Source organism: Leucoraja erinacea, unplaced genomic scaffold, assembly GCF_028641065.1.
Source record: "Leucoraja erinacea ecotype New England unplaced genomic scaffold, Leri_hhj_1 Leri_94S, whole genome shotgun sequence".
NCBI lineage: Eukaryota > Metazoa > Chordata > Chondrichthyes > Rajiformes > Rajidae > Leucoraja > Leucoraja erinaceus.
The window spans coordinates 325,625-347,093 of NW_026576894.1; the positions used below are offsets into that span (position 1 = coordinate 325,625).

General features: G+C 42.1%; 1 pseudogene; it reads right to left on the minus strand.

Annotated features, from left to right (window-relative positions):
* Positions 1 to 2,842: 2,842 nt before the first annotated feature.
* LOC129695128 (golgin subfamily B member 1-like) overlaps positions 2,843 to 21,469 on the minus strand; it is a 29,765-nt pseudogene continuing 11,138 nt past the window's right edge.

Here is a 21,469-nt window from a genome sequence, read left to right on the forward strand (position 1 = left end):
TTCTCTAATTCCATCCACATTGTGTACACATGGTTCTTCAGATTCTATCAAGTAACAGCGGGGACAGAATTACTGCCTTACAGCGCCAGAGAATCAGGTTCAATCCTGACTGTAGGTGCTGTTTGTGTGGAGTTTGCATCTTCTCCCTGTGGCTGCGTAGGTTTCCTCCAGGTATTCTGGTTTCCTCCCACATCCCAAAGACGTGAGAGTTTGTAGGCTATTTGGATTGGTTAAAATTGTAATTTGTCCATAGTGTGTAGGATTGCGCTAGTGTACGGGATGATTGCTGGTCGGCGCAGACTCAGTAGGACAAAGGGCCTGTTTCTGTGAGTGGGCGCGTTCTTGATCGCATCAGCTTTACCCTTGGTAGGGTGTAGACCATCCTTGTCTATCTTATGACCCAAGTACTCTACCGAGTTCTGAAAGAACTCACACTTTTGTGCCTTCACTCTTACACTGTGTGTCTCAAGGCGTTTGAGTACCACTTCCAACCTTTCATCATGTGCCTGCCTGCCAGGGGCTGAGATGAGGATGTCATCCAAGTAACACACCATATCTTCAATTCCCTCAAGAATTTGTGTCATAAACCCTTGAAAAATCCCTGGGGCTGATGATATGCCAAATGGGAGCCTATTGAACTGAAACAATCCCAAATGCGTGTTGATAGTCATCTTGGATTTAGATTCTCTCTAAACGAACTAATCTAAAACAAACTAAAGGAAGCCGTCCAGCCATTCGCAACAGAATGTCCTCCTTTAACCAGACGGATTCTCCTTCGTCAAGGAGTTGAATCATTGTGGCTCTACGATACCACCCTACGAAAATTGACTGCCGTGTTTGCTACCATCATCAACACTTCAAACATAGTTAACTGGCCAAAGCATCAAGGGATAATCCCATTTGATCATATGGCACAATAGAAATGCAACTGATATCCCAGTGCAAGTAGAACCAAACCTTAGCTCAGCCAATTCATTCTTGCAGGAGGACAGATCTTGCTCTCTGCGCTCCTGCTGTGTTGTTTGCTGAAGGGTTTCCAGTTCTTCCTTTTCCTGCAAAATGAAAATAGTCCTCAATCTTTATACACACATGAATGCAAAACATGATTACAACATATCTTTGCTGTGTCCATCGTGGAATCTTTTAAATTAAAATATAAAAACACAAATATTTATTCATCATATGCATCCTGAGGAACAAGTCCCATCAATGAGCAATGTCATGGCTTCATCTTTAGTACCTTGAGATTTAGTATCCTGTTCAATTTATTCATTGATGCAAGGGCTTGTTTCCGTGCATGTCATTAGTAAATGAAAATGCTCTTTTAAAAAGTCCCTTCTAAGATTTGTGCTTACAAAACATTAATTTTTACCTTGAGATCATTTTTGCCTTATTTGAAGTTTCTGAATATCCTCCAGACATCCGTCTTTGTCCGTCTGTACTGCCAGCAACGTTTTCTCAAAAGATTCTGCCCGAGAAGCAACTTCCTTGTTCTCATTAATAACATCCAAAAGTCTTTGCTTTATCACTGACAATCCCACCAAATATTTTTCAGGTTTCTCCTGCGCTATTCCATCAGCACTTTCAGACATTTTCACTCCCGCCTTTACTTGAGCCAGATTTTCAAATTCTGTTCATAAATTTTCAATTATTTTAAGTCAGCTCTTCTAATATTAGTTTTCTTTTTTGAGTTCTTCGCATTCCAGAGTTTTAGTTTGAAGTTGTTGCTGAAGCACTTGAATTAATTGTTAGTTAGATGTGGCCCTTGTGGCTAAGGGGGTCAGGGGGTATGGAGAGAAGGCAGGTACGGGGTACTGAGTTGGATGATCAGCCATGATCATATTGAATGGCGGTGCAGGCTCGAAGGGCCGAATGGCCTACTCCTGCACCTAATTTCTATGTTTCTATGTAATTGCCTCTCATTTGTTTCATTTTTATCCTCTTTATTTTGGAAACCAATAGCCTTGAGCTGTAAGCTGTTCCAAAATCTGCAGATTTTCTTCTTGCAAGGACTTTAGGCTTTCATTACTTTGTTTAAGGGGTCCTTGTGCAACTTTCCATTGCTCTTTGAAGATAGATTTCTCATTCTCAAGATTCTTAATTTACTGTTGTTGCTTTTGCTTCAACTGATTATCCTTCAAAGACAGGACCTGGTTTAGCTCCCCCGTGTACTGAACCAACTGTGCTTTTAACAGCGTGTTGTCAGAATTAGGTCATCCATCTGACCTGGGGAGAGGCCCGGGGAGCCGTTGCTGAGAGGAGGAGTTGCCTGGAGCTGTAAGTATAAAAACAGTGCGGGGCTTGCGTTTGCAGAGGCCCAGGGAGCCGTTGGTGAGAGGAGGAGTTGCCTGGAGCTGTAAGTATAAAAACAGCGCAGGGCTTGCGTTTACAGAGGCCCGGAGAGCCGTTGGTGAGAGGAGGAGTTGCCTGGAGCTGTAAGTGTACCCAAATCTGCAATGCTCCATCTCACTTCCAGAGAAGGAGTCCAGTGGAAGCCTCTGATTGGTGGAAGAGGACCAGAGGAAGCAGATGATTGGCTTGTATTGTATTCGGTTAAGGGGGAAAATGAGGGCCAGAGCAGTTTACTGTTCTGGATGTCAGATGTGGGAGGTCATGGAGTCGGAGTGCCCTCCAGACGTCCACATCTGCGCCAGGTGCGTCGAGATGGGGCTCCTAAGGGACCGTGTTAGGAACCTGGAGCAGCAACTCGATGACCTCTGTCTGCTCAGGGAGAACGAGGAGGTCATAGAAAGTTGGTCACTCCAAGACCACGGGAGACAGAAAACTGGGTCACAGTTAGGAAGGGCAATGGGCAGAGGCAGGGACTGGTAAGTACCCCGGTGGCTGTACACCTTGAAAATAAGTACTCTTGTTTGAGTAAGGGTGGGGGAGACATCCTACCTGGGGGGGCAGCGACAGCGGCCAGGGCTCTGGCACAAATGTTGCTCAGAAGGGTAAGGAAAAGAAGAGGAGGGCAATTGTAATAGGGGACTCTATAGTCAGGGGATCAGACAGGCGATTCTGTGGACGCAGACAGGAGACCCGGATTGTAGTTTGCCGCCCTGGTGCCAGGGTCAGGGATGTGTCTGAACGTGTCCAAGAAATCCTGAAATGGGAGGGAGAGGAGCCTGAGGTTGTGGTACATATAGGTACCAATAACATAGGTAAGAAAAGAGAAGCGGTCCTGAAAGAAGAATTTAGGGAGTTAGGTAGAGAGTTAAGGAGAAGGACTGCAAAGGTAAGAATCTCAGGATTACTGCCTGTGCCACGCGACAGTGAGAGTAGGAATGGAGCGAGGTGGAGGATAAATGAGTGGATGAGGGATTGGTGCAGTGGGTATGGATTCAAGTTTCTGGATCATTGGGATCTCTTTTGGGGAAGGTGCGACCTGTACAGAAAGGATGGGTTGCACTTGAACTCGAGGGGGACCAATATCCTGGCGGGGAGATTTGCAAAGGCTACTGGGGAGACTTTAAACTAGTATGGTTGGGGGGAGGGACTCAAATTGGGAAAGCTAGCAGTCAGTGTGTGAGGCAAGAGGCAGAGGATGGTAGCACTCTGACCCAAAATCTAGGGGAGAGAGAAGAAAAAGACAATAAACAGACAATAAGAGAGGGTGGGTTTCTTAAATGTGTATATTTTAATGCTAGGAGCATTGTAAGAAAGGTGGATGAACTTAGAGCATGGATTCACACCTGGAAGTATGATGTTGTGGCGATCAGTGAAACTTGGTTGCAGGAGGGTTGTGATTGGAAACTAAATATTCCAGGATTTCGTTGCTTCAGGTGTGATAGAATCGGAGGGGCAAGAGGTGGAGGTGTTGCATTGCTTATCAGGGAAGATATTACAGCAGTGCTTTGGCAGGATAGATTAGAGGGCTTGTCTAGGGAGGCTATTTGGGTGGAACTGAGAAATGGGAAAGGGGTAGCAACACTTATAGGGGTGTATTATAGACCGCCAAATGGGGAGCGAGAATTGGAAGAGCAAATATGTAAGGAGATTGCAGATATTAGTAGTAAGCACAAGGTAGTGATTGTGGGAGATTTCAATATTCCACACATGGACTGGGAATACACATTCTGTAAATGGCCTGAATGGGTTGGAGTTTGTAAAATGTGTGCAGGTTAGTTTTTTGCAGCAATACATAGAAGTACCTACTAGAGAAGGCTGGACCTCCTGTTAGGAAATGAGACGGGTCAGGTGGCAGAGGTATGCGTTGGGGAACAGTTCGGGACCAGTGATCACAATACCATTAGTTTCAATATAATTATGGAGAGGGTCAGAACTGGACCTAGGGTTGAGATTTTTGATTGGAGAAAGGCTAACTTTGAGGAGATGCGAAAGGATATAAAATAAGTAAATTGGGACAGTTTGTTTTATGGGAAAGATGTGGAAGAAAAATGGAAGACATTTAAAGGTGAAATTTTAAGAGTACAGAATCTTTATGTCCCTGTTCGGTTGAAAGGAAATAGTAAAAATTGGAAAGAGCCATGGTTTTCAAGGGAAATTGGACACTTGGTTCGGAAAAAGAGAGAGATCTACAATAATTATAGGCAGCATGGAGTAAATGAAATGCTTGAGGAGTATAAAGAATGTAAAAAGAATCTTAAGAAATAAATTACAAAAGCTAAAAGAAGATATGAGGTTGCTTTGGCAAGTAAGGTGAAAGTAAATCCAAAGGGTTTCTACAGCTATATTAATAGCAAAAGGATAACGAGGGATCAAATTGGTCCATTAGAGAGTCAGAGTGGACAACTATCTGCAGAGCCAAAAGAGATGGGGGAGATTTTGAACAATTTATTTTCTTCGGTATTCGCCAAGGAGAAGGATATTGAATTATGTGAGGTAAGGGAAACAAGTAGAGTAGCTATGGAAACTATGAGATTCAAAGAAGAGGAAGTACTGACACTTTTGCGAAATTTAAAAGTGGATAAGTCTCCAGGCCCGGACAGGATATTCCCTAGGATATTGAGGGATGTTAGTGTAGAAATAGCAGGGGCTATGACAGAAATATTTCAAATGTCATTAGCAACGGGAATAGTGCCGGAGGATTGGCGAACTGCGCATGTTGTTCCATTGTTTAAGGGGTCTAAGAGTAAACCTAGCAATTATAGACCTGTTAGTTTGACGTCAGTGGTGGGTAAATTAATGGAAAGGATACTTAGAGATAATATATATAAGCATCTGGATAAACAGGGTCTGATTAGGAACAGTCAACATGGATTTGTGCCTGGAAGGTCGTGTTAACTAATCTTCTTGAATTTTGTGAAGCGGTTACTTGGGAAATTGATGAGGGTAAAGCAGTGGATGTTGTATATATGGACTTCAGGAAGGTTGGTTAAGAAGGTTCAATTGTTGGGTAATAACGGTGGAGTAGCAAGATGTATTCAACAGTGGCTGAATGTGAGATGCCAGAGAGTAATGGTGGATGGTTGTTTGTCAGGTTGGAAGCCAGTGACTAGTGGGGAGCCACAGGGATCTGTGTTGGGTCCACTGTTGTTTGTCATGTACATCAATGATCTGGATGATGGTGTGGTAAATTGGATTAGTAAGTATGCCGATGATACTAAGATAGGAGGGGTTGTGGATAATGAAGTAGATTTTCAAAGTCTATAGAGAGATTTATGCCAGTTGGAAGAGTCGGCTGAAAGATGGCAGATGGAGTTTAATGCTGATAAGTGTGAGGTGCTACATCTTGGCAGGACAAATCAAAATAGGAAGTACATGGTAAATGGTAGGGAATTGAAGAATGCAGGTGAACAGAGGGATCTGGGAATAACTGTGCACAGTTCCCTGAAAGTGGAATCTCATGTAGATAGGGTGGTAAAGAAAGCTTTTGGTGTGCTGGCCTTTATAAATCAGAGCATTGAGTATAGAAGTTGGGATGTAATGTTAAAATTGTACAAGGCATTGGTGAGGCCAATTCTGTAGTATGGTGTACAATTTTGGTCGCCTAATTATAGGAAGGACGTCAACAAAATAGAGAGAGTACAGAGGAGATTTACTAGAATGTTGCCTGGGTTTCAGCAACTAAGTTTCAGAGAAAGGTTGAACAAGTTAGGGCTTTATTCTTTGGAGCGCAGAAGGTTAAGGGGGGACTTGATAGAGGTCTTTAAAATGATGAGAGCGATAGACAGAGTTGACGTGGATAAGCTTTTCCCACTGAGAGTAGGGAAGATTCAAACAAGGGGACATGACTTGAGAATTAAGAGACAGAAGTTTAGGGGTAACATGAGGGGGAACTTCTTTACTCAGAGAGTGGTAGCTGTGTGGAATGAGCTTCCAGTGAAGGTGGTGGAGGCAGGTTCGTTGGTATCATTTAAAAATAAATTGGATAGTTATATGGACGGGAAAGGAATGGAGGGTTATGGTCTGAGCGCAGGTATATGGGACTAGGGGAGAATATGTGTTCGGCACGGACTAGAAGGGTGGAGATGGCCTGTTTCCATGCTGTAATTGTTATATGGTTATCTGGTTGAGAACATTTCGGATCTCTTGCTTCAGTTCATTGTTTTCAGCTGCACTCTCCTGAATGATACGATGTTTCTGGCAATGCATGTCGAGATGCCATTGTTCCAGATCCGTATATTCTGATAACATGCGGTCTCAGTCATCTTGCAAGGAGGCCATCGATTTTGTGAAGGCACCCGTCTGGCTAACAGCTTTGTCTTTTTCTTTCCTAACCTTAACAAGTTGGATCTCCAGCTCTTTCATGGCTCTGGCTCCTTTCTGGTTATCTTGTTGGAGAATCCTCAAATTCTTTTCATAGTCATCTATTTGCTTTCTATGTTGCTGCTGGATTTCCACTAGATAGTCAGAAATGTCACTGTCTTTTGATGACACAAGCTTTGAGAACTCTGCATCCTTACTGCTCAACATTAGCTTCGGCTGCTGGGAAATGCCTCTCAATTTCCAACGTTGCTGCATCCACTCTGTCTTTGTCCCGTTCCAGCAAATCCAGTTTATCCTGAGAGCTCAATATTTCTTTAAGATGAATTGTTTTCAGTTGATCTAAAATCTCAAGTAGTTCCTTCTCCTTCTTAGTAATTTGAGCTTTTGTCTTCTCTTCGTTCTTCCGAAGATCTTCTGTGAACCCTAAGCACTGCATTCGAGCACCTTCAGTTTCAGTTCTGGTGTCTTGGAGCAAGACTTTATAAGATGCAAGTTCTTCTTGAACAAGTTTGACTTGCCTTTCAGACTCGGAAGCTTTTGCAGTCATAGACTCTAGTCTCTTGCTCATTTCATCACAGGTAGATTCCGATGTTTTGACACATCACTCTAAGTCCAAAATGAGCTCCTGGTACTTGATGCAGTCCTTCTGCAAAATAATTATTTCCTGCTGCTTCTCTTTTAACAGTTCTCGAAGCTCCTTGGTCTCACCTTTAGACAAGGTATTACCCCTCCGAGCAGACCGAAGCCTCACTTCAAATTCTTTCACCAATTTTTTATTTCCTGTACCTCTTTTTCTTTGATCAGATGACGTTTCTCTTCTCTGAAGCAGTCCAATTCATTGACAAGTGAATTATTTTGCATATGTTAACTGTTGTTGACATTTTGTCGACATTTTTAAGTAATTCTGTAAGTAATGTTTAAGTAATTTACATTTTAAAGTAAGTCATTCTGCCTCCAAACACTCTCTCTCATTTTTGACCTTTTCTGACATTTCCTGGAAATTTTCAAGTTCTTCCTGGAGAAGAGATTTGTCATCCTCTAATTGTCTACGCTTCTGAGACAACAATGGTCCTACTTGCCCTGTCGTGTGAACCTTTCCTTCCTTCAGCACAGGCTGGTCCTCCAGGGATTGGGATTCTAATGACAGTGGTTCATTAAAATCAGCCTGATAAGAATCATCCTCACTCTGCAACTCCTCTATGATGGATATGGATGAATTAAATTCATTCAGCAGAAGCTCGCCCTCATTTTGGGTTTTGTCAAAACTCTGCTTTAAGATGGTGAGAAGTTTGCTTCAGTGATTTGCTTTCCTCCTGGTGCTGATTGTACTGGGCAGACAATTCACTTGCGTGACTCTGCTTTGTGGTAATAGTTTGTAACTCGCTGCTAATTCTTTCAATCTCTTCCTCAAGCTCCTGAACTCGCTGCTGCTTGGATTTTGTAAACTTTCTCATTTTGTCCTTTATTTTTTCATTTTCAGCACCAGCTTCCTCAAGCTGCCTCTCCATGCTTTGTCGTTTGGTTTCTACATCACGGAGCTTGAACATCACCTCCTGTTTCTCTTTTCTTGCCGTCTCAACTATTTGCCTCATCTTATCCATCTCATTGCTGATATTTTCGAGGGATTACAAAAGGGATTCATATTCGTGCTTTAATTCATCGTGCTTTGTCTTCCACTTTGACAACTCTGCCATCTGGGAGTTTTTCAGTGAATCCAGCTGTTGAGAATATTATTGCTTCTCATGAGTTAGGATGTCCAGTGTCTGCTTCAGACTTTCACAGGCAACGTTTAGGTTCTGTTTCTCTGTGGATAAACCATCAGCTTCGGAGAGAAGCCTCTGCCTCTCCTCCTCTTTGCAAGCTGCTGCGGCTCCTTTATTTGAGAGAGAGATATTTCCTTTTCCTTAATAACACATTTCAACCTCTCAGCTTCAGAACTGGAAGCTGCCAATTGTGCTCAAAGTTGTGAAATGGTGTCGTCCATTTCAGAATGAACCGTCCTGAGTTTGACACAATCTTCCACTTTACAGGCCAGCAGCAAGTCTCTCTCCTCGATGGTGTGCTTCAGTTTGTGAGTTTTCAAGGTCAAGTCTTGGATTTGATTTTGAAGTTTGGAAATGGTTTCCATGTTTTGCATGGATTGCTTTTCCAGGGCTTGGTGTTCTACAGCTTTCTTCTGGAGATGTCCAAGCTCATCTCCCTGCTGTTGTAGATATTTATCTTTCTCTTGCAGAGTCTGCTTGAGCTGACCTGCTTCACACACCACAACTTGCTCCTGATGTTGCAAACCCTGCAATCATCTGCATATATTGGCCCAACTGCTCAAGTTTTGGCTTGGAGCTGTTGCAGTAAATGTGCTTGCTGATTCAATGACATCACCAACTTTAAATTCACCAACTTTCCTTTGAAATGCAGACTTCATCTCTTCAAGTTCTGCTTTAAGCCGACAATTTTCAGTGTTGAATGCCTGTGCCTGATCCCACACAAGATGTGTTGCGAGTTCATTCTCATTCACCTTCCCCTGCAGTTGACTGCGCTCAGCAGTCCACCTACTCAAAGATGTGTGAAGTTCTTTATTCTCATTCTGAAGACTTTCTTTATCAATATTCAATGCATTTGTTTCTGCAACAACACAACTATCAGTTTCCTGGTCAAGTTGGCCCTGCAAGTCATGACTTTCAGCAGAGGTTTTATATGTTAACACGTTAATATTAATTTTATTATTAACGTGTTAACATAGTATAACTTACAAGAAAACTTCCACCACTGGGGTGAAACCGGGGGCTCCACAGTCGGTCATTCATTTGTTTGTGCAGCTGCCCGCTGGTTCAGCCTTCTCCAAGATCTATTTAAGAAAGAACTGCAGATGCTGGATAAATAGAAAGGAAGAGGCTGGTAAATAGAAAGGAAGAGGCGGGGACAGTAGGACTAGAAGGAGAGCTGAGAAGGGGGATGGGGAGGAGGGAGAAGACAAGGGCTATATAAAATTAGAGAATGTTGATACCGCTGGGGTGTAGACTACCCAAGTGACAACCAATGCTGTGGGGAGATATGTTGCCAATGTGGTCATTGATACACTGGAGGCAGACCAACCATTAAAGGAGTATTTGTTGACATCGGAAGTATTGGAGAAGTCAAACAGCTCAACTATTGCTCAGTTGTTTACATCTTCACTTGCTGTACTTTGGGCAGAAGGTATAAAACACGAGAATGTTCTTCTGTTTGTGACTTAAACGTTTTATTCCCTCATAAATAATAGTATCCTGAATAATAATAGAAACGTTTACTTCCTTGCACATGAATTCACAATACATTTGTACCATGGAACAACAAAGTTGCTGTATTAACAACCCTTTAAATTTCCCAAATGTAGTTACTTGGTATCAAGCTAAAATGAATTCACCAACGCTCTACTCATTTGCTTTGATGTATTTTAAATACTTCCCTTGAAAAATACAGATGGGTAAATGATGGTGAGTAACAGAGACAGAAATACTGTGCACACTGGATGGAACCCAATGACTATTAACACCAAACATGAAAAATGGGAGTTAAAATTGATCAGGTTGTCACAACCCCAGAAGCCGTCATTTTGCCCATCATGTCCAAAACTGATCTTTAATTTGAACTGTTCAAATGTTTATATATAAAGGGGTAAATTTGCTAAAATGACAAATATTGCTGTACTTTCCAGATTTGTCAGTGATTTCCAAAATCTGTCTCTATTGATGTCATTTTACTTTTAATATTAGAAATGGAACATGATTGAGCCTGATATAATGCTTTCTCCTTGTATGAGGCCATCCATCTCAGTCCAACTTATAATGGCAATGAAAATTGAGTTGAAGGCTTTTTCAGTTTAGCAAATCTCCGTATATATATTTACCTTCTCAAAACTACTGAAGGCTTTAGACTTTTGAGATGCAGCAGGGAAACAGGCCCTTCGGCCCAATGAGTCCAGGCCGACCAGCGCTCACCCCGGACACTATCCTGCACACTAGGGACAATTTACAAGTTTTACCCAAGCCAATTAACCTGCAAACCTGTACGCCTTTGGAGTGTTGGAGGAATCAGTAGCAGCCGGAGAAACCCCACGTGGTCACGGGGAGAACGTGCAAACTCGGTACAGACAGCACCAGTGGTCAGGATTGAACCCGGGTGTCTGGTGCAGTAAGGCAGCAACTCTGCCACTGTGCTGCCCCTCCCCTCCCCCCTCCAAACAGAAAACTATTTTATTCAACCTTGGCAAAGCTTAAAATTAATAACAGCGTAAAATGTCGAGGGAACTCAAGCATTAAATTTCCACAGATATTTAAGTGTCAGACTGAGCACATACCCTAAGCTTTTGGCCAGCTGTGGTCTGCTTTGTCCATCCTTGATCCTGTCCTCGTCTCTGAAGTTCCCCCAGTTCCTCCTCCAGCTCCTGCAGTTCTGAGATCAAATCTGGATCAGAGCAGGAAAGCAGGAAAGAACCAGTTATCCTCAATCAGTTTTGTGCCACAGGAAGACACGTCATTCAGAAAGACAGCATGAACACAGACACAATATGGACTGATTGGACCCTAGTGACCATCACTACCTTGTGGCTTCACCAAGTTAAGGTGTTAGTTTCTGACTGGGCTAAAACACCTTGCAGCTGGCTGGCTGGCTTTACATTTTAAAAGCTTGCAGTAACAAAGCTAGATTTACATCACTGGTATCCCAGAGACAACTAATACCAATACTGATTTATGTATTGATATTATTTCAGTATTTCTTCAGGAGAACCTGCAAATCCATGAATAAACTGAGTGAAGCCTGTGTAGTGGCCATTTGGACAAAAAGGTAAGTGTGCTTCCTTTGTAATTACCAATGTAAATAAAACAGGACACAACTATTGTCAGCATGGATTTTGATGCTGAAAGTAAAAATGTTAGAATTCCAGCTTTAAAAAGTCGACAGTAGCCTTTGTCTTGACTGAAATATGGACAACAAACAGATCCCTAAATAGAGGTGCACTCGACTTTCAAGTCATCAAGATCACTAATCAAGTCATTCACTTCTTAAATATTTTAAATTAAAACAAAGTAAACTGCATGATTTGTTCCAAGTGAGAATCAGAGAGCACCACAATTTACCTTCTCTTTCTTCCTCAAGTTGCCTCATCCTTAATTCCATGACACTCCTCTCATCGATGTCATGGCTCGGTGTTGGCTTATAAACCGTTTCTCGCCACTTCATCAGGCGGCTGTGCAGTTCCTCTGCAGATTCAGATTCACTTGTCTACAGACACATTACACACAAAGCAACATCATCCACTCATCTAACTGGCCAATTAGATGCTTGATGCCATAAGAAACAGAAGCGCTGAGACATGATACAAGAGTAATGATTCTCTATGTTTGCCTCCCGGACATATTTGATTCACAAAATAGCAAGCTGATTTGTAGTTGAGAGTTATTCAGCAAGATGACCAGAGGTGTGATCAGCATTAAAAAGTGAACTTCATGGTGAAAAATATAGTTTGTAAAAGATAGTTTACCCTTTTTTATTCTCTGCTGGAAATGATGATTTCAGTGATTTTCACATATAAGTAAAATTATTTTAATTGTCTTTAAGATAAATGGACCTATGGGCAATGAAGCACCGACTTGTTCCTTTTAATGTACACCTTCAAGACATATTGTTACATGTCATTGGGATTGCAAGTTGTAGAATTAGATAATTGGAAACTTTTATTACATAAAATCAGCCCTTGAGCCTTATTCATTCTATCACGTGATCATGGCTGATTAGATCTTTGATCTAAACATTTACATAATCCCCATAACCCTCAACTTTCCTGCAGTGTAAAATTCTAGCTGGCTAACCCTTGAATATACTGAATGGTTCTCCACCCACAGCTCCGGAGGGTAAAGAACTCAAAAGATTCTCAATCCTCAGAGGAGAAATGTCAAGTACTTTGGATCCGTCTTCACTGAGGAGGACACAAACAATCTTCCTGATGTACTAGTGGCCAGAGGATCTGTGGTGACGGAGGAACTGAAGGAAATCCACATTAGGCAGGAAATGTTGTTGTGTGGACTGATGGAACTGAAGGCTGATGAATCTCCAGGGCCTGATGGTCTGCATCCCAGGGTACTTAAGAAAGTGGCTCTAGAAATCATGGACACATTGGTGTTAATTTTCCAATGTTCTATAGATTCAGGATCAGTTCCTGTGGATTAGAGGGTAGCTAATGTTATCCTATTTTATAAGAAAGGCTGGAGAGAGAAAACAGGGAATTATAGACCAGTTAAGCTGACATTGATGGTGGGGAAGATGCTGGAGTCAATAATAAAAGATGAAATAGCGGCATATTTGGATAACAGTAACAGTAACAGTTAGCATGGATTTACGAAAGGGAAATCATGCTTGACTAATCTTCAGTAATTTTTTGAGGATGTAACGAGGAAAATGGACAAGGAAGAGCCGGTGGATGTAGTGTACCTGGACTTTCAGAAACCATTAGATAGGGTCCAATTTGATAGGAGATTAGTGGGCAAAATTAGGGCACATGGTATTGGGGCTAGACCAGGTTGACATGGGTGGAAAATTGGTTGGCAAAGACAGGTAAATAGCGGCATATAGGGATTAACGGGTCCCTTTCAGAATGGCAGTTAGCATGGCTTTACGGGGTACTTTATGCTTGACTACCACTGCAGGCAAATTCATTTCAGGATGTAACTTTAAAATGGACAAGGAAGAGCCAGTGGATGGAGTGTACCTGGACATTCAGAAACCATTAGATAGGGTCCAATTTGATAGGAGATTAGTGGGCAAAATTAGGGCACATGGTATTGATTAGAGTGTGATTGATTGATTGATTGATTGATTGATTGATTGATTGATTGATTGATTGATTGATTGATTGATTGATTGATTGATTGCAAGGCTCTGCGTAGCTATTTACAATATACATCAATGATTTAGATGAAGGGATTCAAAGTAACATTAGCAAATTTGCAGATGACACAAAGCTGGGTGGCAGTGTGAATTGTAAGGAGGATGCTATGAGAATGCAGGGTGACTTGGACAGTTTGGGTGAGTGGGCAGATGCATGGCAGATGCAGTTTGATGTGGATAAATGTGAGATTATCCATTTTGGTAGCAAAAAACAGGAAGGCAGATTATTATCTAAATGATGTCAAGTGGGGAAAAGGGAAAGTACAACGGGATCCGGGGATCCTTGCTCATCAGTCAATGAAAGTAAGCATGCAAGTACAGCAGGCAGTGAAGAAAGCAAATGTCATGTTTGCCTTCACAACAAGAGTAGTTGAGTATAGGAGCAAAGAGGTATTTCTGCAATTGTTTAGGGCCCTAGTGAGACCACACCTGGAGAACTGTCTACAGTTTTGGTCCCCTAATTTGAGGAAGTCCATTCTTGCTATTGAGGGAGTGCAGCGTAGGTTTACAAGGTTAATTCCCGGGATGGCGGGACTGTCAAATGCTGAGAGAATGGAGCGGCTAGGTTGTATACTCTGGAGTTTAGAAGGATGAGAGGAGATCTTATTGAAACATATAAGATTATTAACGGTTTGGACACACTAGAGGCAGGAAACATGTTCCCGATGTTGGGGGAGTCCAGAACCAGGGGCCACAGTTTAAGAATAAGGAGTAAGCCATTTAGAACGGAGACAAGGAAACACTATTTCACACAGAGAGTTGTGAGTCTGTGGAATTCTCTGCCTCAGAGGGAGGTGGTGGCCGGTTCCCTGGATACTTTCAGGAGCGAGCTAGAAAGAGTTCTTAAAGATAGCGGAGTCAGGGGATATAGGGAGAAGGCAGGAACGGGGTACTGATTGGGGATGATCAAACATGGTCACATTGAATGGCGGTGCTGGATGGAAGGGCCGAATGGCCAACTCCTGCACCTATTGTCTATTGCAGCTCCTTATCCTGAGGATATGCCCTTTAGGTCTTGACTCTCCCATTAGGAAAAATATCCTATCAGCCTATCAGTCAAACACACCTTTCTCCACACCCGCTCCTTCCTTTCACTTTACACTCTTCTAAAATCTGGAGAATATCGGCTCAAGCATAGGACACGCTCTAACCACAGAAATCAGTCTTGCCAATAAATGTTTAGAGTTCTGGATAATCAGAATTAAAAGGATGTTCTTTTAGGAAGGAGATGAGGTGACATTTCTTTAGCCAGAAGGTGGTGAATCTGTGGAATTCTTTGCCACAGATGGCTGTAGAGGCCAAGTCAGTGGATATTTTTCAGGCATAGATAGATTCTTGATTAGTACAGGTGTCAGAGGTTAGAGGAGAAGGCAGGAGAATGGGGTTAGGAGGGAGTAATTGATCAGCCATGATTGAATGGTGGGGTAGGCTTGATGGGCCGAATGACCTAATATTATTCCTTATGACCGTATAATATTAATAGGTAAAATTACCCAAACTAGATTAAAAAGTCTGGAAATACTCTGTTGCTTCCCCAACCACACGAGCTAATTCAGTAGACTTTCTCCATGTCCAAGGTGTATGGTAATGCATACAGAAACCATCTGGTGTGGAAGCAAATATCACCCCTCAGATGCAAGAATCAAGCCAGAAAGTAAGGATGAGAATAGAAAAGAGCAAAATAAAAACTTACTTAAATGATCCATTTAAAAATTAATCTGAATAAGCAACATGAAATACAATGTAATATTAATTAGCAGGATACTTGAAACTGTTGAATCTGTGCAGAATGCACACACTTGGAATTAAGATTGTACATGGAGGAATTAAATGCAGCACAAATTCTCCCAACCTGGGAAGTTTGTCCCTTGGTAGCTTGTTCTAAATCTGCTTGCATGTTCTGGTGTTGCTCTTCATATTCTTCCAATTTTGCTTGAAGATCCTCTGTAAGAAAACACATATCACCATTTAAATAATGAGAAAGAAGAAGGGTCCTGACCCGAAACGTCACCTATTCTTTCTCTCCAGAGATGCTGCCTGTCCCACTGAGTTATTCCAGCTTTGTGTGTCTATCTTCGGTTTAAACCAGCAACTGCAGTTCCTTCTTACACAAGAGATGAAGGATCTCTAACCAAATAACCCTTCCATTTCCCTTCCATTCCCTCTCCATTTCTCTCTCTCTCCATTTCTCTCTCTCTCTCTCTCTCTCTCTCTCTCTCTCTCTCTCTCTCTCTGTCTGTCTCTCCCCCACTCTAGTCCTCTTGCTAATTTCACCATTTGTATTCCTTCATTATCACCTCATCCCCAGCCAACAATGGACCATTGTGAGCTCCACCCTCCCCGAGTCATCAATGCGGGCTCTACTTTGTTCTGTACCTCCCCATACCTCTAATTCCCCCCCCCCCGACTCCCTGACGGTCTTGATCCGAAACATCACCTATTCTTTTCTCCAGAGATGCTGCCTGACCTGCATTTTGTGTCTATCTTCGGTGTAAACCTGTATCCCCAGTTCCTTCTTACCCAATTAAAGACATACTATACACACACCATTTTGTGCCTCGACGTGTTGTAGCCAGTTCACTTTCAGGTGTAACTGTTCGTTCTCCTCTTCCAAGTCAACGGCTATATCTTTGAGCTCCAGCAGCTCCTGCCGAGAAGGTGCAATCTGGGTAGAAATAACTTTAGTGTCAATTATAGCCAAGGGATTTCTATTGGTCAGTAAAATAGTCACCATTCAAATTCTAGATTAAATATTTTGCTTTATGACTCTAGACAGGTAAGACTAGTGTAGATGGGGCTCGTTGGTCAGTGTGGGCAAGTTGGGCTGAAGGGCCTGTTTATGAACAGTATGATTCTCTAAATAACTTTAGCATGCATTATACTTTTAATGTGCCATTGCCGACAGCTCCATTCTACCACAACTCTTTTATGATTGAATTTTCCTGCAGGTTCACATCTATCCCATGTCACTTACTCTTCAGAAAGGTGTTCTACACGGAATGGAGCGAGCAGTGAAATGTAGGGAAGCACTCCTTCATACAGTTGAGCCCAGATTAAAAATATACAATGTACATAACAGTGTAAAAAAAAAATGCTTCAACTTCAACAACTCACGGAATAACATACCATCAATTTTCCTTTTTTTATAAGATAAAGTCATTTAATTCTAGGTAAATGGCAAACAGATTAATATTCAGTTAATCGTCACCAGGTACAAGGGGTTTTTATTTGGGGTACCTGTACATTGTCCAGCTCCTCTTCAATCTTCTTGATTTTCGATTTGGACTGAGCTTCCATTGTAATGAACCTGGCCTCTGATTTTTCAGCCTCTTGGTTCATAAGCCTCACTTGTTCTTTAAGAAAGAGAAAGGAAAAAACACCCGTAATGATCTGATATTTGTTGCAAAAAAAAGCAATACCTCCACAATTTGCAATGGTTTCCACAGCAGTTAATGGCAATCAGTGAAAATCATCTGTTCAACTAATTACCAACATTTGAAATCATAAAATATCCTTGAAATGCTACCATTCATTAAGCTTGAAGATTTGTCAAAATGGTAATTTCATTTACATATTTATCCAATGATAAATTCCTTAACTATCACTAGTGAGAAAAGATTAGAAGCTTGAATAAAGCTCCACAGAAAAAAATGTGTCTCCAGAACATTTTGGAAATTAAGGTATAAAGTTACTTAATCCCAAACAAACAAAATGATCATTCTCCACTGGCTCCATTAAAACCATTATTTTATTTTAAATTACTCCAATTAAATGTCCTCTTCTGCTGCTGAATAGTCTGTCTCCACCATCATTGTATCTTGTCCCTGGTTTCACCCTCTCTTCCGTAAACTGTCATGCAAACACAGCTCAAGTCTCACAGAGATAAGACATTCATGGAGTTAATGAAATGTCCTGGTTGCTCTGTGGTCTTCTCATTCAAAGCTATTTGAAATTAAAATACTTTGATGTACCATTTCCGGCAAGGGCATTGTGAATGGTAAAATGTCTTCAAATGATTTTATTTAGAGATACAGCGTGGAAACAGGCCCTTCGACCCACTGTGTCTGTGTCGACCAATGATCCTCGCACACTAACACTATCCTACACACACTAGGGATAATTTACCATGAACCCAAGTCAATTAACCTACAAACCTGTACGTCTTTGGAGTGTGAGGATACCGGAGCACCTGGATGAAAACCCACAGGGAGAACATACAAACTCCGTACAGACAAGCACCACAGTCAGGATCAAACCCAGGTCTCTGGCGCTGAAAGGCAGCAACTCCACCGCTGCGCCACCAGGCCACCCTTCACAATGTCATGTTTTAACTATCAGCATCCTCTCAAAATTAAAATTCAGTGATAGCGAAGTTTAAAGGATTCAAGAAGAGAATGTTTTTAAAAGCATCTGTACTAATCTGTCCAAATGTCTACTGTGTGTTCCTGTCAGCCATTTGGCAGACTCTCACAAATGCTTCACAAAGAATTATTTTCTTGAATCTTTAAACATCACTATCTTCTGATCAAGGAATCTGACCAGAATACCCAAGTGAAAAAAACTTAGATTACACACTACTTTTCCTGATCACTGAACGTACCAACCCAGTGGAATCAGTGATAAAATATGAGAATTACAACAACCAATTTGCATACACAAAATCTCATAAGGTTACAGGGACGAGATAATTACACAGCAGGTGAGGACAGATGTACAAATCTGCGGTAGGAACATTTATGGCCGACCAAAAATATTAACAGGTCATCTTTGAGTAATTACCTTCCAGTTCCCCAATCTTCTGTTTGGTGTAATCATTTAAAGAACAAGTTGCCTGTTCTGCAAGAGGTGCACAGGCATGAGATTGTAAAAGTTGCAGATCTTTGTTAAGTTGTACACAACACTGATCTTTCAGTGATGTTTCTTCAGCATGTTTCTCACGGATTTTTCGGAGCTGAGTCCTGTGTTTTCTGTTGAGTTTTTTTAAATCTGCCTCATGCTTTTCCGTCATATTTCGGACCTTGGTTCTCATTCCGTGTTTTTCAGCCAGAAGCTTGTCCTTGAGTTCTTCATTTTCCATCTCAATGACGCTCAAATCTTCAACTAACTCCTAAAAAAATTAAAAATAGCCAAATGAAACTAAAGAGACTTTCGTGAGCCTTTGTGTGGGGGGGAGGGGGGTTGCGGAGGGAGGGGGGGTGTGGGGGAGGGTGGGGGGGGGGGGGTGGGGGGGGGGGGGGGGGGGGGGGGGGGGGGGGGGGGGGGGGTTGGGGGAGGGGGGGAGGGGGGGGGGGGGGGGGTGGGGGGGGGGGGGGGGGGGGGGGGGGGATGGGGGCGAATGGGGTCTGTGGGGTGTGGGGAGGGGGAACCTTCAAAACCTTTATAACTTTTGTACTATTTCATCGATCGGATCAAAACTTATTTGATTTCAGCAGAGAAGAATGGTGGCGAAAAATGGTAGCGATAAGCAGGATGGTTTTTGCTCAAATTTAATTACAACGCAGACACGAAGTAGTCAAGATGAGAGTTTTAGTAATATACATGGAATAGAAATGATGGAAGATAGATATAATCAGTAGTGACATTGTTGCATTATAACCAAGAGTTAATGTGTTGTTGACATCTAAATAGGAGATAAATAGCAGATCTGATCTTGGTCACGGCTGAAAAACATTGGTGGTACAGATCAGCAATGCCAACAACCTGTCATAACCAGAATGACAACACTGCAATGCTCCACATAAACTGTGACTCTGCACTATAACACATCATAAAAGGGTTGATTTACAAAAAAAGAATTGGAAGATTTATACAAAAGAAAATCTTCACATTTTTTCATAATTACAGATTATGAGGCTCCCTGCTCCCAAGAGGCTCCCTGCTATTTTTTATTTCACTGCCAGTTACAACAGAATCCCTTAGCTGGTTGCAGAGATCTTTCCCTGTAATAGACATTCACACAGCAGCAAACAATGATGTCCTTACCGCTAGCTCCTGATTCTTCCCATCAAGCTTTTTCTCCAACACATCCACAAGTTGCGTCCTTTCTAATAATGCCTCTTCGCTTTCACAGAGTTTTTCCTTCAGGGTTTCCAGCAACTGAGGAAGTTAACAAGTGATTAATACCTCCTAACAGATAAATCTGGGCAACATAGAATGGAAATCACACACACGCAACATTTGTAATTCAACTGCACCAATAGTTAGGTCTTTAATTCCACCTTGGTATTAAGACATTAAAATTAAAATTATCATTAATGTAATCAGGGAATGAAATCATTCATTCACATTCAATGGTTTAATGGTCCTTTATTGTCACGTGTACTGAGGTACAGTGAAATATGATTTACCACACACATACCAAAAAAGCAACAAGACACAAAACTACATAAAGAATAAACATAAACAGCCACCACAGCGCCGTGTGAGAATCCCTAGGGCACCCAGCATAAGCGGAGACCCACAGCCATCAGTTCAATGTCCGGGCCACACACATGCTCCTTCACCGACCGCTGTACTATCTCTGCAGTCCCTGTCCGCCCAAAGTCAGAAAGCCGTCCACACTCGAACCAGACTCCAGGATCACTGCACTCAACCAGAATGACACTCTGAGTCCCCACCAGGGCAAGCAGCTCGTCCATAGTGTTTTCGGCGACCCCATATTCCCCACTGTGGTGGAAGGTGAATAACTTTTACCATCACCCTCCTTTTCTCCCATGGTTGGGGGGATCGAAACACCCGCAGTTGGCGATCAAAGCCCCCACAACGGAGGCTCCAGCAATCGGGGCGGTCAAATCTCCTGTAGTTGGAACTCCCGACGTTGATCCCTAACAAAGCTATCTCCAGCTCCACGATGTTAGGCCACAATGCCGGCGGAGATGCAATACGGAAAAAGTCGCACCTCCGTCGAGGGAAGAGATAAAAAAAGTTTCCCGTTTCCCCCGCACCCACCCCCCACATAATACAAAACTAAAGATACGCTAACACATACAAATGAAACAGAATAAAAACAAACAAAAGAAGAAAATGACAAGACTTGGCGAGGCTGCCACTTACGGCGCCACCCGGTGGTTTTAGTCACCCATTTACTTGAAACTGCTGACTATCGTTATAAAATTGCATACAGTGCAATGTCAAAAAGGACAAAGAACTTGTCTGCTTGTTTCATCAACAGTACTATCAAGATATTTTTAATGGTTCACTGATCAAAAACGCTTGAAGTGCAAGCATTAAAATTCATGTACAAGATGGTGTGGATGAGGGATATTCACAGGACTACTATAGCTCACAGATATGTGCCTCCTCAAGGGAGCAGTACCTAAGTTAGACACAAAGTCCAGGAATAACTCAACAGGTCTGGCAACATCCATAGAAAAAAAGGATGGATGATGTTTCAGATCAGGATCCTTGTTCAAATGAGTTACTCCAGCACTTCTATCTTTGGTATAAACCAGCATCTGCAGTTTCACATTCTGCAGGAATACCTATTCAGTCCAACAGGTCTGTTCTACATTTCATTACCATCATCACTGACCTAATGTATACATTTCACCCAGTTTATCATGAATCGATCCCCACTGTCTTGAAAATATTCTACAAGTCTGCATTGTCTACACTTTGACAAACATAGTTGCAAACTCGCATGCTGTTGTCAGAGGAACAAAAATACTAATGCATTCAATGGGCAACCGCTTATTTCTGACGAAATAAATTCCTCCTAATCTCCTTCCCAAAGGAGCGTCCTTTAAATCTGAGGCTATGAACTGTACTCCTAGACTCTCCCACTAGTGGATGGGAAAATGAAGAACACCTAAACTGTTGGGTCCCAGTCACACAGGAGGCCTGGTCCCATTCCCCAACACAATAGTAGCACTAA